At 43.6% G+C, this 18179-nt stretch overlaps 1 pseudogene; it reads right to left on the reverse strand.

Annotated features, from left to right (window-relative positions):
- Window positions 1-17183: 17183 nt before the first annotated feature.
- LOC105881985 (ADP-ribosylation factor-like protein 5A pseudogene) lies at window positions 17184-17605 on the reverse strand (annotated as a pseudogene).
- Window positions 17606-18179: the final 574 nt, after the last annotated feature.

Consider the following 18179-nt stretch of genomic DNA (forward strand, 5'->3'; position numbering starts at 1 on the left):
TCGTGAGTTTGGAAGATGATGGAAGAAAGTCAAGATCATTCGAAAATGACTAATTATAACAGTTTCACCTTTGAATTGACACCAAGTGGGTGGCAGAGGTAGAAACACCCATAAAACTTCAATATTTTAGGGTCTATAAAATAGAGAAGGGGGAAGGACATATTTTTAGCATTTAGCATGTTAACAGACACTGATTTTAAGATAAGTGCAGATTGCAAAGCCCACTGATTTCATGATGTTTAAGACATGCGCTTTTTAAATGATCTAAATAGTCTTTGGATTTCCTTTGGACTGCCCTATGTAAAACTATCAAAGAAATTAAGCTTTGCCCCCTTTTTTTTTTTTTTGAAACAGGGCCTCACTCTGTCACCCAGGCTGGAGTGCAGTGGTGTGATCATAGCTCACTGTAACCTTGAACTCCTGGGCTCAAGTGATCCTCCCCTCTCAGACTCCTGAGTAGCTGGGACTACAGGTGTGTGCCACCATGCCTGGCTAATTTCTTTTTATTTGTAGAGACAAGGTCTCGCTATGTTGCTCAGGCTGGTCTAGAACTTTTGGCCTCAAGCGATCCTCCTGCTTTGGCCTCCCAAAGTGCTGAGATTATAGGTGTGAGCCACCACGCCTGGCCACCCTCTGTTTTTGATGCACCAATCCCTGCAACATTCAGTGAATACTGTTCCATCCCAGGCAGGCAGTTTTTTCATCTTGACCCTTGGTCTCCAGAGAGGTAGCCCACCAGGAGCCAACCCTCACTTCATAGCTCCTCTGTGGTCCCACCTCCTCTCTCTCGCAGTCTTCCCTGCCCCTGCTATCGACACTAACTCGCTGATGTCGTGTTCTATTCTGGTGGGTCCTTGGATTACTGTGTCTCCATTGATGACTGCTGCATTACTGCCTCCCAAGCAGCCTGGCTGCCTGTTAGCCTCAGGCTTCTGCAGACACGGGTAGGAAGTGTCCACATTGTAGACGTTTTGGTGAGGGGGAAGTTTGGGGACTTCTCTAAATGTTGACTGTTGCCCTCATTCTTCACCAGTGCTGGGCTAGACCTCCCTGCTTCTTTTGGCCCAGACTACCACTTGCACCTCCCAAGCACGAGACCCATCATGAGCACTGTCTGTTTACACTTACGCACTAGAGAAGGTTGGAAGCAATCGCCTGCTGGCTCTTCTGCTCTGGGATTTCATAGTAAATGACGGGGTGTGATTCTGCTCAAAATAGTTACTCACTGAGCACTTCCTGCAGCCAGACTCCATGACCACTGTTTGGTGGCATTTTATTATATCTCCAGCTCTTCCCCTCCCAGAAAAGAAATCCCATATTTAATTTTTTGGTCTGTGAGATCTCTAAATGGCACTGGAGTAGAAATGGATGAGAACTCTAGTGATTGACTTTTTTGGAGACTCTTTTCTTTCATGTTTTCCTGGAAGCCTCCAAATGGAGATTTTCTTTTGAGTAAACTATTGCAGGATGCTTGAATAAAACTTGAAAATAGGTACAGCACAGAAAGGATTCCAGTGCCATTTGTCACTGTGTGTGGGAGAAGGCAAAGCTTTTGACTAGTCAGGAGGAGGCTTAGCCTCTTCAAGACCTGACTCCCCTACTGTAGAGCTGTGTAGGCTTAAGGAAATTACTTAACCTCTCTGTGCCTTAGGTTATGCATCAGGTGTTAAACTCGTCTTAAACATTTCCTTAAATCCCTTAACACTCTGTGGTAGGCGTAATAACAGCCCCCAAAAGACATCCCAATGTCTGAAACCTGTGATGTTACCTTATATGAGAAAGGCTGAATATTATCTTATATGGCAAAATATGTGATTAAATTAAGGATTTGAGATGGGAGATTATTGGATAATAGGCCCTAAATGCAATCACATGTAGCCTCATAAGAGGGGGGCAGAGGGAGATTTTACTACACAGAAAAGGAATAGGCAGTGTGACGACAGAGATTGGAGGGGTGTGGCACTTTAGAGAAGAGGAAAGCAGACGGCCACCAGACTCTGGGAGGGGTGGGGCACATGTTCTCCCCTGGAGCCTGCGGAGGGAGCCTGGCCTTGCTTTGGTCCCCTGAAACTGATTTTGGATTCTGCTTCCAGAACCGTGAGAGAATAAATTTTGGTTGTTTGAAGCCGCCAGGTTTGAGGTCACTTGCTACAGCAGCGTTGGGAAGTGAATATATACCCCTTCACCTCCCGAGGTGTCGTTATTGCCCTTCGAGGGAAACTGAGGCCCAGTCAGCACGTGAGAATCCGTGTGGGGACCTGAGGAAGAAGCTTGTGAAGCAGCCAGAGGGCGAGTGAAGTGTCTCTTACGGATGCAGGTGCCTGCTATTTATTGACTTAGTTTTTGCCCTCTTTCCAGGCATGTAGCGGCACGGTTCTCGGCTGCAGCAGGAGTGTGCGTGCCCGCAGGCAGCGCCCGATGCCTGTGTGGTCGCCATGGGGAAGACCTCGGCCTGGCCTGGTGTAGTCAGAACACATTCTTTCAGTTCTTTGGCAGACCTAGTTCTTCCCCTATTCCCCTAGGAAACTTAAGGCTGCCCATGACTTTTCAGGCCACTTTTAGGGAATAAAGATCCTCCCCCCGTGATTAATATAAGCATTCTAGTGAATGACAGACACTTTACTGTTTCACGTTACTTCTTCCCTGCTGAGACCCACTGAAGCCTGCGGCTCACCTTGGGCCACCCTTTCCCCCTTTCCCAGCCTGTCACTCTTACCTCTCCTCTATCTGATCTCCAGGGTGGCTGCAGGGAGGGATAAGAGGAGGGAAAAGGCCAGGAAAGTTCTTTCTTGACTGTCAGGAACTGGCGTCTTGTTTTTGGGTCTGGCAGGTGTTTGAAGTGGACCCTTTCTACATTTGCACTCGATGGGTTCTTCAGGTACCTCCCCTTCTTACCCCCTTTTTCAGGTCCCAGTGGCTGCCATCTCTCACCTACAGTTTATCTTAGTTAGGGGAATGTTCCCACCATGCTTGGTTGCTTCCTGTGCTCAGCCTCAGGCACCTGATGGTACCTCTGGCATCTCTCTGCTGGGCACTAGTTGCCCCTCCAGGAGGCCATCCTGGGAGACTCTAAAAAGGTCTTCCGCCAGTGCCCTCACACAAGTGACCACATCTCGTGCACCAGAAGGTACCCAGGCATCCTTGCACCAGGGCACAACTCCAACTCCCCGTCCTTTGCCATGGAAGCAGCCAGCCGGCCAGATTTTCTACGACGGAGTCACAGGGTCCCCCAGATTCAGAGGACACATGTCATCGTCTCCAAGGCAGCCTGTTATGGCCGCCTTCCTTAGATTTGGTGAGAGACCCCCATGGCCCATCAGAACTCAGTGTACAATAGGTCTTTCATAAATATTTCTTCTAATTCTAAACGCCCATTCCTCTTATGTGAGAGAAAGGCAGGTGTGAGGTAGGAGAGGGGTCCAGAGTAAGAGTCACAAAATGGACTTTGATCATCTCTAATGCAAATCCTGCACCATGAGGGTCTCACGTGCACTTTAGAATGTGGCATTGTTAGTTCTGGTCCCTCAGCTAAAACTTCTATTTCACGTCTTCTCATTTCTTTACTTACCAGAGAAACTGAGTTACGGGGGCCATTACTCAACTGTAAAGGTAATCTATTCCTTTTGGATTCTTGGCAAGATAACACTGCTTGCAAGCTTGCCATAGTAAAGGGACTAGCTGTCTACTGAGGGTCTGTACCCATCCTGGCTCCCAGAATGTACTCTTAGCACATGGTCGAAATTCAATAAATGGCAAATAATAATAATTCATAAAGCAAAAATATTATCTACCAAAGAAGAAAGAGCTGCTGTGTGCTATGTGTACCTGCCCTTACGGGGAGTTTATAAAGTGTTCCAGTGAAGAACCTGGAGGATTCTGCTCAGAACTAGAATAGAGCTATTGAGTTCTTGTGAGACCTATGGCTCTTGCTTAGTAGGAGAAATCCTTCTCATTATTTGCATATGAGTTGGGCAGAATTGATAGCTTTGCATAGGCTTGCAAAGCACATGAGAAGCTGTTGATGGAGTCTTTGCACTTGGTCTGGTGGATAAAAAACTGAGCAGAGCACCAAAGTTAATTTAACTCAGTAGTTAATAATAATATGACAGATGGTTAGTAACAGAACACACTGTTCATTGTTTTGTGCCTAACTGGCAAGATAATGAGAAAAAGAAACCTTAACTGGCAAAGAATGCATTTATGTATTCATAGTACGAATGCTTCTTGGGAGAAGATATAAGAAACAGCTGGTTTTTATAGAGATAGATTTTTCTCCTAATGTGGTACAAGAAAGATGACTTCCATACCCAGTTAAGCTGTTTTGACCATTCTGACCTTAAAGAAACTGGCCCATCAGTCATTTTCCTTATCCCTGTTGGCTATTGGTATGTAGCAAACCACTCCAAAATTAATCTTTAAAAGAAGTGTTTCTTATTGTTTGTGGGTCAGTGCATCAGCTGTGTGCATCTTCTGGTCTTTGCTTGGCTGGCTCAAGTGACTGCAGTCAGCTGTGGGCTGCATGTGCAGCTCTGCTGTCCTTGGCTTGTCTTTCACAGGCTCTGTTGGAATGTCTAGTGTCCCTTCCATGTGGTCTCTCATCCTCCAGCAGGACAGCTCAGATTTGTTCGCGTGGTCATGAAGGGTTCCACAAAACAAGAGTAGGGATGTGAAAGGCCTCCAGAGGCCTGGGCTTGGAATGAATGCACCATCACTTCCATTGCATTCTATTAGTCAAGACCCAGATTGAAAACATAGGGAGGAGATTTGAGGAGCTGTAATGTCACATCGTAAAGGATGTGGAGACTCAGCATTAATTGGGCCATCAGTGCATTCAACCCATCCATGCTCCACAAGCAGAAACTTCCAGAAGATGCTACACTGTTTTACACGGTGACAACTGTCTTGGGAAAGACAGAGGCCTTCAAACCACAAATGCAGCTCTCCCATCCTGATTTCTCCTGTCTGTCCCCAGTTCCTGCTGCTGCTATGGGATAGTCACTGTCATGGGCTGCTTGTAAGCATGATGCTGGGCAGTCCCTATTTGCTAATTTCAATGCACAATATTCTAGTGAGAGAGAAAAGAATTGGTTCTATGATTACATCAGGGAGAGTAACATTACAGTTCAATTAGTGACTTCAATGAAAGCTCTGAATTGTCAGTGAGGTTGTATGTCACCCTAAGTAAACACTAGGGTTTCAAATACAATTGATTGATTGATTCAACAAGCACTTATTGAACATCTACTATGCACAGGAAAGTAGAATTGATAGATTAAACCAGGCTCTCAGCCCTTATTGTATATTAGAATCTAATTAAACTGGACTTGGGTAGAACTTGGGCATCAGTATTTTCTGAAAGTTCCCCAAGTGATTCTCATGTGCTTCCTGGGTTTTGAACTACTGGATTAAATTATTAATTCCATCTGTGGAAAACAATCTATTCAAGTACATCATAATTAGATGGAGGCTCTGAGCTTGGTTGTTAAGTATTCATTCTGTCAATCACATTTAGGGAGACCTATCATAGGCAGAGCACCATGTAATGTACTCATGCCCGTGGGCAAGGGTGAAGTCATGGGAATCCTATACATGGAACGATTGGAGAGTAGGCAAGGAGATGAAATGGTGATGTAATGTAATGTAGGGATAATCAGGGGAAATGCTAGAAAGGTTTAAGAAGGCTAGGGCAGTGCTTCTGGAACTGTATTGCACACATGAATCACCTGATCTTACCAAGATATAGCTCCTGGTCCTGCCATAGGCCTTGAGATTCTGCAGTTTTAAAAAGCTCCCCGGTGATGCTGGCGCTGCTGGTCTGTGGACCATACCTGGCTTTAGGAGTTGTAGCTGGTACACTACAGTTTCCACCTTCATCTTCCCGGGGGACTCTGTTCCTGTGGAAATTTTTTCCTGATTTTATAGTGCAGGTAAGATGGAACTTTGAATTTGCCACGTGGACATTTGCTTTGAAATGTAACTTTGCTGGGTGAGCCTGTGCACACATGTGCCCAAGAGCTGCAGCCCTTGCCTTGCCCGGCGCTCCCTTCGGAGGCAGCGAGGTGAGTGGAAAGGGCAGGGCTTGGGTCACGGACCGAACTCCACCCTTTGCTGACTCTTCCCTGGTAGCGAACTTTGAGCAAGTTGATGAAACCGTCTGAGTGTCAGTCTCCCATATGTAAAAGGGGATCGCAATCCTCTCCACGTGTAAAGTGGGGCTGTTGAGTAAACGAAGCAGTAGCATGCCTAGCTGAAGCAGCTGGCACAGTGCCAGCGTGGAGCGGGCCCTCGCTGGATGCCAGTTACCCTACGACTCTGCGCCAGCCACTGGGACAGGCGGCGCAGTGGAGGGGTGGGACTTCCTGCTCTTTTGTGTGTCTTCTCACTGTCTAAGGAGAGATCTTCTCTTGCTTTCCAGGCTGAAAAGAAAGCTCTGCAAGCAGTCCTTCCCCATAAAAGGCTTGATTCTGACTCATTTTTTCCCCCCTTTAGGAACTGAGCAGAAAGGCCAGATGGGTGTATTCTGGCTTTGCACAGAGATGCCATTTAAAACAGGAGAGGGTTCAAAATGCCTTTGGAGTCATTAGTCTTTCTTTACGGGCTAAGGAGAGATTGCTGATCCATTCAGTCATGCTTCCTGGAAAGAGAAAGAAAGAAAGAGAAAAGGTAAGGGTGCAGTTTCACAGTTCCATGAGGGAATGGGGAGTAGAGTTCCAGGTCTTCTGAAATTCATTTCAAGGGAAGCCATTTTGGTCACTATATTTCCCCACATTTTAATGTGGCCTTGGTACTCAGAGCTTCAAAAACTGAACCCCACTCTGTCACCACAGTTTACCCAGGTGTCCTCAAACTACTGCCCGCCCGCAGGCCACATGCGGGTGTTTTTGCCCGTTTTTTTTTTTACTTCAAAATAAGATATGTGCAGTGTGCATAGGACTTTGTTCATAGTTTTTTTAAACTATAGTCTCGCCCTCCAATGGTCTGAGGGACAGTGAACTAGCCCCCTGTTTAAAAAGTTTGATCCCTGGTTTACAGGGTCAGAGACAAATGCCTTTAGATATCTTTTCCGTTATTGAAAAGAGTTAACAAGTTCATACCTTCTCTGAGAATATGAGAGTAGCTGCTACCGAAACTGTTGCTTCAAGAGAATCAAGGATGATGTTAGAAACTAGATGACTCGATACAGAATGTTTGCTGGTAGAACCACTGAGTCTTGTTTAAGAGCGTCTGCTGCACAAGTAAGGCTGTGATGGAAACGGGACACCTGCCTCAGCAGCACCCGTTGTCCTAAATAAAGTTCCACGTGTCGGGGGTTGAAGCGCAGACTTCACAGGTAGGGTCCGATTCCCCAGAAAGCATCAGGACCACTTCCTGGTGACAACATGACACTTCTAGGGATGGTTTTCAGGTCTTCTGGAGGGAGGAGAAAGAAAGCTGTGCCTGCCCCTTTTTGTCACCAGTTTTTTCCCTCTCGAATTCATCTTCCACACTTCTGTTGGATGAGTCTTTCTGGATACCAAGTCTTGTTATATGGCATCTTGTTTTACAGCCCCCACAGGCTCCCTCCCTATCGTCTATAGGATGCATCCCAAACTTCAGAAGGCCTCGGGCCTCACCACGCTTCCGTCCCAGCTGTATGAGCACCTTCCTTTCCTGGAGGAGCTCCATGCTCGCAGCTCCGGAGCGTGAGTCTCCTCGGCCTGATGTGTATCACTTTCTCCCACATCTTGCATGTAAGCGTTGATGCATTCCAACACTCAGACGTCACTTCTGCCATGATGCCTTCTTCAGCTCTTTCAGGATTGGTGATTCTCAGTCTTTTGGCCTCCCACAGCCTTTGCACACACCTTCTCGATAGCACTTTCCATGTGGTTTTAAAATCATTCTTTCATGTCTTCCGCTCCAGACCTTGAGCTGGGTACCTGGCATCTAGCAGGGCTCGGTGAGTGATTACTGATCTGAAATGTACCTAATGGGAGCTGGCATGATTCCACTTTTCCTGATCTACTATCTAAAGGTTTTATATAATTTGACTGTGGTACATCTGGCTTTACCTTATCTGTCTCATGGAGCTGTTTGGATGATACACAGAAGTATAAGTGATAGGCTATTGATTAATAGCCTCTGACTTTGCTATTTTGTGAGCAAATTATCAATCAGGATCAATTGGCGCTTGGGGGGGACTCAAAGAATTCATCAACATGTATCATATGGCTGTCTAGCCTTGTGCTTTGGAAAGTCAGAAAGACCTGAGAAAACTCAGGTCTTCTCAACAAGTTTAATTTTGTCTGGGAGATAATATGAGCTGAGTGCTAAATTGTGGGTGCTAGGGTTGCCTCAAATGTGGCACCTTGGCATACTGCGTATTTTAAGCTGAAAGAATTGGGGAAGCAGCAGGTGCTGGAAGGACTCCCCGAACTTCCGGAAGCAGGTCATAAGCCCCTCATGTCGGAGGTGCCCTCCCTGTGTCTGGAGGACAGGAGCACCCTTATCTCGGAAGATGGAGGGACCCTGAGGGGAGTCTGAAGGAACAGGCCTTGCTGAGTGTCCCCCACTTTCCTACTCTGAGACCCTTTTTGTCCTGTCATATGCTTCCATGACTTTCCACTCTTCATCAAACCCAGCAGGAAAATGCTCAGGTGTAACCGGTTCGTCTGCTCTTCATTTCCTTATGAAGGCTTCCCTGGGTCATGCAGCTTACATTAAGTAAGTTTGTGTGCTTTTCGCTCATTGATCTGTCTTTTGTTACTGGGGCCCAGCTGAGAACCTAAGGCGGGTAGAGGAGAGATTTTTTTCTACCTACATGAGTAAAGAGAAATATCCCGTGTGCACAGTAGGCTTTCAGTAAAGACTGGCTCACTGACACCTATGAGAATACAGGAAGAAGACAGCTGGTGTAAGAGGGTTATTTATTTCCACTTTGGAAATGGCTCCACCCCTTTTGATGGTTCGAGCTTCTGTTTCCCACAAAGAGAACACAAGGTTCTGCCGATTTTTGAGGCTCATAGAAAAACCTCAGAAAAATTTCAGAGAATTGCTCTAGTATCTCTCAAAGTCAGCTATCATCGAAAGGCACTTCTCACTTCTTTGAAGGAGGCTATTGTTAAATTTTTATAGGATTATTTCTCTGAAGAGCTCAAAATACTGAACTGTATGTACCAAGAACATGATTTTATTAATATATTTTTTGTTTGTATTTCTTGTGAAAAACAGAAGAAGGAACAATAATTTTGCATACTTTTACTGTTTAGAATCAGGAGCAAATTTCCCCAAAGGACTTCATTAATATCTGGGGTTACCCGATGATGAGGCCAAGTTCTCATTGGTTCACAGTGAGAATTTTACAAAGTAGGTCCTGGGATGAAATGTCAAAGAGGTTGGGATTAGAGGGGCTGGAGACCTGTTATTGAAACTCCACCTTTCTGCAGCCACCCTAACCCATTTAGCACCCGCTTGAGGTAGCAATGCAGTGGTGCCCTCTTGTAAGTGAATACTGTGTTCAACTTATTCTGGTTGCATTTGTTTCTAGGTCAGTGTATCTGAATGCTGGCTTCACTTTAGAAACAACTGGTATCTTTAAAACAATACTGATGTCCCATCCTAGACAAGTTGCACCAGCATTTATGAGGGTGGGGCGAGTGATTCTGATGCACGGTGAGGGTTGAGAACTATTGGTCTCAACCATCCCTCCTACCCTATTTGGTTATAAACTCCTGGAGGTTATGGGGGTGGTATGATAGCATCGGATGCTTCCTCGACTCTCCCTGTCAAACTTGTTCCGTGGTGGAGAATGCTTGCTACTCATGACTGACTCTGTGACTTCTGTGATGGCTCCTTGTGGCTGGGTGGCCCCGCTGGGGCCTATCGTCTCCCAGTGTAACATGTGAGAGAGGGTTGGGAGGGAGGTGGGTGCACTGCCCACCTCTTCCAGGGTGAGAGACCACTGCCAGACCCCTGCCCTGCTGTCTTCAGGAGCAGAGAGCTGTTGCAGGCCAGCTGAGGGAGAATTCAGAAAAGAAGGATAAACTTGTGAAGAGGTATTTAGATGCTGCCAGACACAGCTGGTGAAAGGTTTGAGTCTGAGGGTAAGAGAGTTGAGCTGGGCCTGAAGGAGCCATGTAGCAAGTCTCTATTGATTGTGTCTGAGAACAAACAATGCAAAGTTTTTGCTTGGGTGGGGAGCAAGTTCATTAATGTTCAGTGAGATTAGCCAGGCTGTCAGCTGCTCAGAGAACTCAGCCAGACCCTGGAAATCTGCCCAAGGATGCAGGGCCAGCCTTCTATTGTGATTTCAGAGCAGCCACTAAGTTAACTTTTATTGTGAATGCAGTTTGTGCCTTCAAGAGAAAGCATCATCCTAATTATGTGTGGAGTCGTGGAAGAGACACAGCTCTGAAGACATGGGCTTGACCTTAGTTGAAGCTGAGGCACTTGTGTCTCAGAGGCCGAATTTCATCATCTGCAGGTTGGGTTGTGGTTCATGCTCTAGGGAGTGATGTGGGATGAAATAAACACTTTGCCCAGAAGGTGGCAGCACACACTAGCCATCACAGCCACCAGCTACTGGCCTGTAACTGGGATCCTTTAAGGAAAGCCTGGAAGAAGCTTGGGCATTCTCCCGAATGAAGGGTCCTCACTTCTTGACAAGAAGTGTTCCAGCCAGGACTCTGGAGCATAAACTATAGTCTATGGCTGTTTAAAAACTCTTCCTCCAAGGGGCTCTTATTCCCTCAGTGGTACCTCCTCTTCCTCCAACTCTTGGCTCTCCCCCCAACTCTCATTTTGGGTCTCTGGGCACGAGTCTGGAGAATAAAACTGGAAATTCTTTAGAGTATCCTGCGCAATCTAATTCTCACTTGAGGAGAGAGGAGTGTAAAAGATGCCTACTTCTTTGCTTAAATGTTTTAGAGTTTAAGCAATTATTGCTGTTAGACTGTCCGTAATCAATAATGATAGGTATCACTGACATAAATTATAGAAGAAAGTAGGACCACAAAGAGGAGCACAAAATGTCCCAGGAGAAGTGCAAGAGAAAGAACAAGGGCCAGACATCAGCCCGCCATCAACAGAGCAGGCAGGGTTTTCTTGACACAAGATCAGAAGGTAGTTGGGGCTTTTGGACTGAATTAAAAATTCAAAGTGTGAATAACTGAAAAGAACAAGGTTCCCGCTAATAATCGCTGGCTAGGGTTGCTTGCCAGCCCCAAGGAAACAAACATATTAATGTTATAAATCAGCTTCTGACAGAGGCTTCGCTGGAGAAGAGACAGTGAAAGTCAAAGTTTTCTTGGGGGTAACCCATGTGTTTTTCAATGGGAGTCCAGTGGCTCTCAGCCCTTTGCACATTCGAATCATGTGTGGAGCCTTTAAAAATACAGATACAGATGACCAGGCCTCACCCTAGATCAATGGACTCAGAATCTCTGAGAGTGGGAACCCACCTTGGTATTTTTCCATAGCTCTCCAGGTAATTTCAAGGTGCAGCTAAGTTAAGAACCATTGGTTCAACCTCTGTTTGGGAGAGCTGAACTTTCCAGACTTTTGTCAATATCTTCCTCCTTGCCAAGGAAAGGAGCGTATCTGGGTTATGAGTCTTGATTATTAAGAGCCAGGCGTAATAGCTTCTGCTGGGTAAGTGAATGTAATGTGGATTGTCCACAGCGAAAGGGGAGGAGACAGGGTGAGGAAAAGCTGTTGCTCTTTTGTGTTGACCGAGTTTGACTTTCTCCCCTTGCTTTTAATAATAGTATGGCATGCAAAGGAGCTATATTTATGTGCCAGACCTTGTTCTGGGAACTTTGCATAAAATATCTTTTTAAACTTTTACAAATGGGTGTCTTTGTCCCTCATTTGCAGACAAGAAAACCAAGGCTCAGTGGAGTTAAGTAGCTTGCTCAAGGGCCAGACCTGGGCTATTTTTGTGATTGAAACTTGCACTGTCTGACTACAAAAGCCAAGTCTCAGAACACATCAATCATGCTGTGGCAAAGCTAAGTATCAAAAACATGTAAACGTTACTGGGAAAAGTTCAAGAGGAGTTGACTGATTAGGTCTCTGCTCCCAACAGCTGTGCTGGGAAATGTGCTAGAATCAACTGCACAATTAGGATGTGACCCACCCAGGCCTATTCCATCTTCCTGGAGTCGGGAGTCAGCAGCAGGGCACCCCAGGGGCTCTGTGTGCCTTAGCTTCATTGAAGGCCCTTGTCTGATGGACCTGAGGCATTGGCAGAATGGAAAACTGAGAGCAAGAGAAAGAAATAAGGAGTGGGGAGTAGAGTTGACCATTGCAAACTCTGATCACCTTGGAATTAAAAGAAATAGTCCTGACTCAAATTCAACATATTTCTTGTTTTTATTAATGTTCATGAAATCAAAGAACCACATATCTTTGAGGAACTTGTAGCAGAGGAAAACATCTTCCACCCATCTCAGGTTCATTGGCTGGGGCCCTGCAATTTAGACTGACAAAAGACAGATTAACAAGAGAAAAACAGAAGTTTCTTAATGTTTGCATCTTGCATACACATGAAAGCACTCAGAGATGAGTAATTCAAAGGGATGGTGAGAACTTGGGCTTATATATCATCTTAATAGAATAATAACTTTTTCAAGAAGTGATAAGGCAAAGGAAAAGGACTTTGTGCTTCTAGGGGCAGCAAACTGAGGGAACGTAAATGTATGGTGGAAACTAATGGAAGGTAAAGGCTAGTTAGTAAGATTTGTTTGTGTAGACTCCTCTGGTGCTATTTCTAGATAAGGGTCTAGATTTGTTTCTCATGATTAACTTCTGTCCTTGTTGGTATAGGGGTAGGAGGGCCAGAATTTATGTTCTGCTTTTAGGCAAATGGGGGAGGGCAGAGAGTTTTTCTTGTGTCTACTTCTTCTCAATTGCCTTCAGTTCAAAATAATCCTTATGTCAAAATGGCATATCTGGGGGTTGCCTATTTTGCTTTCCTTTACCTTCAAGCTGGAGCAAATCTCTGCTAGATAAAAGTCTCTGGAAGGGCTGAGTTCTAAATGGGAGCTGTATCTCAGGTGAGGACAGGACACTCTACCTGCTCTGGTACTTGACATGGGGGGAGATGGGGACATCCCTGGTGGAACCAATCATAACTTAATTATCATGATAGTGGCCTATCAGATCTGAGTACAAATCTGTCCTGCTTCAAATGCCTCATGATGTCTTTGAAAATATGCATCCAGACTATTTCCATTCTCTTAAGAAGATACCTGTGTAGTTACAACCTGGGGACCAAAACAAGTGCACCTGTGTATAATCACTACCGTCTTAGTCATAGAACCCGAGGGGGTTTTCCACTGTAGTGCTGTAGACCCCACATATTATTCCAGACACCTGCAACAATGAGTGATATGAAGCAGGAAGCCCTGAAATTCTGGGTATTTTGGTTTTTAGCTCCTGTATCTCTTCTAACAACAAAGTATTTTTGTAAAGTACTCTCCAGACTTGATCTGTATCCAACAACCATCTGGAAAATACAGGAACATGTACTGCCAGAATATATATGTCTGCATTTGTTACAACTTCAGCACTTTGACACATATTATTGGGCAAGAGATCAGAGAGACAGCAGATAATTACATTACTGTATCACAGAGAAAAGTTTGCTTGTTTCTAGAGAAGGTGTATTGAGCTGTGATTTATAGGAGTAGCAATAAGGAATCTTATAGACATTTTGGACATATTTTTAAGATGAAAATATTCTAGGCCAGGACATAATTTATTTGAAAATCAAGTACTCTTGCTCCTGAATCAGAGAATTAGAGCAGAGCCTGCAAGAAAAAAGAAACAAGTATAAAAGAGCAAAGGTGGCTGCTGTCTTTCTCCTTGCCCCTTTCTTTTCTTTTTTTTAGTATTATAGGATTTACTTCTGTAAAGGCATGTTGACAAATATTAAATGTTATGTTCATATTTTGAACAATATATAAAAAACACAAAACATCCAGTGTTAAATACTGATCTCCTATGGATGGACATGGAGTATTATATTTTATAGAAGGGAACTTTCAAAGTCAATATTATTCCTCACCAAAATCTTCATGAAATTTAGAAGGCTGGTATTAAAAGTAGGATTTTCTTCTTGAATACTCTAAAACGTGCCAGTTTGGATTAGCTTTTAGACTTTCAGGGTATGAAACATACACAGATAGAGTACCCAAGAATATGTTTTGACACATTTTGGATAAGTTTGTTTACAATTGTGACAGAAATACCTTTGACTTTCACATATTGAAAAAAAATACCCTAAGCAAATATAAAAGATATTTGGGGTCAAGTTACTTATTAGTACAAATAATACATTGCACTAATCAATTTTTATGGCAAATTCTTAAAAGCATTTAAAAATATTTGCATTCTATAATTGCCAAACAACATATTTACGTGGTAGAAGAAGATCTGAGAATAGAAATAAAAAAATCTCAAACTATTACAAGTCCTAAAATAAGCAATAAGAAATTTGCAAATTAAGAAATTATCAATGTTGCTTGGAAAACATATCTTATGTTTACTCTCAAGTTCACTTTAACTACTTGATATATAATTTAATGCTTAAAAAGACTACAGCTAAAGTATTTAGTGATATTTGTAGAGTGTTACTTCTCTAGGTAGTTTTCAATTAATGCTGAGAATTTACTTGATAATTTTAATCACAATTTATGATTACCTGATTAATGGATTAATAATTTAGTCAGTAATTTAGATGCCATAAGGACCAATAAATGGAATAATCTGATAATTGCTCATTGTGTGATTCTGCCCATTAGCAATATTAAGTCAAGAATTTGATAAGATACTTTGCTCAGTTGAATAACATTTCCATGTGTGTGATTGATCAACAACAGCAGAAAAAACAGGTACACAATGTCAAGCTTTTTCCTTTTCCTTTTTAATTTTTTAAGAGCAGCTCAATGATTTTTGGGTTGGTTAATACAACACAGAGAACATAATGGAAGAGTACAAAATGGCACTTAACACCAGTGCCAGTACTTATCTCATCATGGTTATTACTAAAGATATTAACTTTTGTATTATTTGCTTTTCTTTAGAATGTAAATCAAAGCCGTTAACTTGAATGTGAAGTATATACACCATACATACACAACCTTACACAAAATATTTTTCATAAGGAACATTACATTGTAAAATATTGGACACTGAATATCTGTGCTGATTTGTACTTAATGGAACAAGAGGAGACATTCAACTAGGGAGGTTAATGCTGATAATAAAGCTCTTAAAATTCAAAATGTCTTCCTCTCCCTTTGTACTTACCACTAGCTACACAACGTCCTGAGAAGGGTCCTTATGAGAAATATGTCAGTTACAGCTTTAGTAACTTACTTTAGAAGGAATTAATGAGAAAGCAAACTGGAAGGTGAGACTTCATCTTTGATTTCAAATAAGTAGTCTTAATTTTTCTTCTTATAGAAAAAGTCTAAATCAGTTTATTATAAATATATCTAAACCATTCATTTTTTCAACTTTCAGGTAAAGTCCATCACTTCATTTATATCAGGTCATTAAGTATGAAATGTACGATTTCCTTAAGTACTAAGCTTGGTAGTCGGTATCTCTGATATTTCACTTGGACATTTCTTATTTTATTTTTATTGTGGAGGTACATCCTCATTCTTTCAAATGCAGGGCTTTTGGCTTGTGAATATCTTTTAAATTTTTTTAGAGCAATTTTTGTGAGACCATGGATAAGTCAAAAATTCGTGTTATTTTCAAATATTAGCTCCATCATGGAAGCAATGCTGCACAGACACAGCTCGAAATATCAGCAAAGTGCTTGGGAAGGATGTGGTCAATGAACACATAGTACGTCCGTGGTTCCAGGTGTTCTGTTCTGGTGATTTTAATCTTGAAAATGAGCCATGTGGGTCACCTGAGACCAAGGTGGATGGTGATTAGCAGAAAGCTGTGATGGAAGCAAATCCGTCTCAACCTACATGTGAATTAGCAGCAAGGTTTGGTGTTACTATTCCAACAATATTAGACCATTTGAAACTAATCAGCAAGGTAAAGAAGCTGGATAGATGGGTTCCACATGAATTAAAGGAGCATCAAAAGAGAAATCGTCTTGAAGTTTGCCCTTCTTTGCTGTCATGACATAAAGGCAAACCATTTCTACACCGTACTGTTATGTATGATGAAAAACGGATTCTTTTGACAGTCACAAGCATTTGGCACAATGGTTGGATAAAGATGAAGTGCTGAATGCAGTCCAAAACTGAATATTCATCAAATAAAGGTAATGGTGTAGGTAATGGTCCAGCACTGGTATTGTCCACTACAGCTTCATGAAACCTGGTCAATTGATTATGAACGATGTCTGCTGCAACCAGTTGGATGAAATGACGAGCATGCTTGCTATTAAGCAGCTGAGATGGGTGGAGATTTGTTAGTAGAGAGACGAATCCTCTTGCAAGACCACATGTCACAAAATACAATGCTGCTCAAACTACAGAAGCTGGACATGGGAACTCTGTCATCCACTATATTTACCAGACCTTGCACCAACTTATTATCACTTCTTCCATGTTTTGGATCTCTTCTTGCAAGGAAAAATATTCCATTCTTGACAAGCTGCGGAAAATATCTGTTGCAATTTCATGGCCACTAGTTCTTCAGGCTTCTTCACCTGGCATAAACAAGCTACTGTTAAGATGGCAACACTGTTGATAATTTAGGCACATACTTTGATTAATTGTACTGCTTCTTGTTTGAGATAAACTAAACTTTTTTTTTTTTTTTTTTTTTTTTGAGACAGAGTCTCGCTTTGTTGTCCAGGCTAGAGTGAGTGCCATGGCGTCAGCCTAGCTCACAGCAACCTCAAACTCCTGGGCTCGAGTGATCCTTCTGCCTCAGCCTCCCGAGTAGCTGGGACTACAGGCATGCGCCACCATGCCCGGCTAATTTTTTATATATATATATCAGTTGGCCAATTAATTTCTTTCTATTTATAGTAGAGACGAGGTCTCGCTCTTGCTCAGGCTGGTTTTGAACTCCTGACCTTGAGCAATCCGCCCGCCTCGGCCTCCCAAGAGCTAGGATTACAGGCGTGAGCCACAGCGCCCAGCCAAACTAAACTTTTGATTCAAAATGGGACATTTCATATTCAGTGACCTAACACAAAGTCTATGGGAAGAGGTCAGCAGAGATCACCTAATCTTAAGGGGTGACATCCCTTCAACTCCTTGGCATAATTCTTCGCCAGTAAGAACACAGCATGCCTGGATATGCCACTGGTGACCTTTCATAGAAGTTAGCTTCAAAAACTGGGAGATTTCTGCTACAGTCATGCATTCTTTAACATCTTGTTTATTAGCAAAAACCAGCAATCCAGTTTTCCTTAGGTCCTCATGTGCTAACTTTTTATACAGCTCTTCTCTAGTTACAGAAATCCTGTCTGTACCATCCACAACAACAATTACAAACTCCATGTTAGTATAGTAAGCGTTCCAGGAGGAACAAAGACATTCTTGGTCACAAATATCCCGCATTAGGAAACGTGTATTATTAATCACTGTGTCGTCTACATTACTTTTGATTGTAGGGGGGATGTATGCACAACTTCATTCATAGAAAACTGGTAAGTCACAGTGGTCTTCCCTGCATCGTCCAGCCCGACAATGACAACTTTGTGCTCCTAGTGATTGAACAGTCTCCATATCCTGGTGGAGAGAATTCCCACTCTCGGGCAGGGTACCCCCCCTTCAGCAACCTGGGCACCTGTCCTCCTCTGGCTCAGGCTGAGGGGGAGGAGAGAGCCACCGGAGCCTTCGCCTCTGCTGCTGCTCCTGCAATGGCCACCACCCTCTTCCGGAACTGGAGAGAGGCCTAAGCTGGGCCAGGCCCGCCACTGCGGCCACACTCTCACCTGGCTGGGGAATATTGCCGCTTCATTGTCCTCCCCCAGTTCCTCTCAGGCTTTAGCAGTGACAGCGACCCCGAGGGTGTGGGTGGGCCCTCCTTGCCCCTTTCAAAACCAAGTTCCTGCAGGGAATTGGGGGAGCACTGTGCTGGCCAGGGTACCTGGCTTCCGGCACGAATGATGCCCCAAGCTGTTGCATGGGCACGCGGGTGATTTCCTATCTCTTGGCCTTAGTCTGCTCATCGGTTAATGGAAAGTAATAATGGTTGCCCCATCTCACAGA

Source organism: Microcebus murinus, chromosome 11 (assembly GCF_040939455.1).
Source record: "Microcebus murinus isolate Inina chromosome 11, M.murinus_Inina_mat1.0, whole genome shotgun sequence".
Taxonomy (NCBI): domain Eukaryota; kingdom Metazoa; phylum Chordata; class Mammalia; order Primates; family Cheirogaleidae; genus Microcebus; species Microcebus murinus.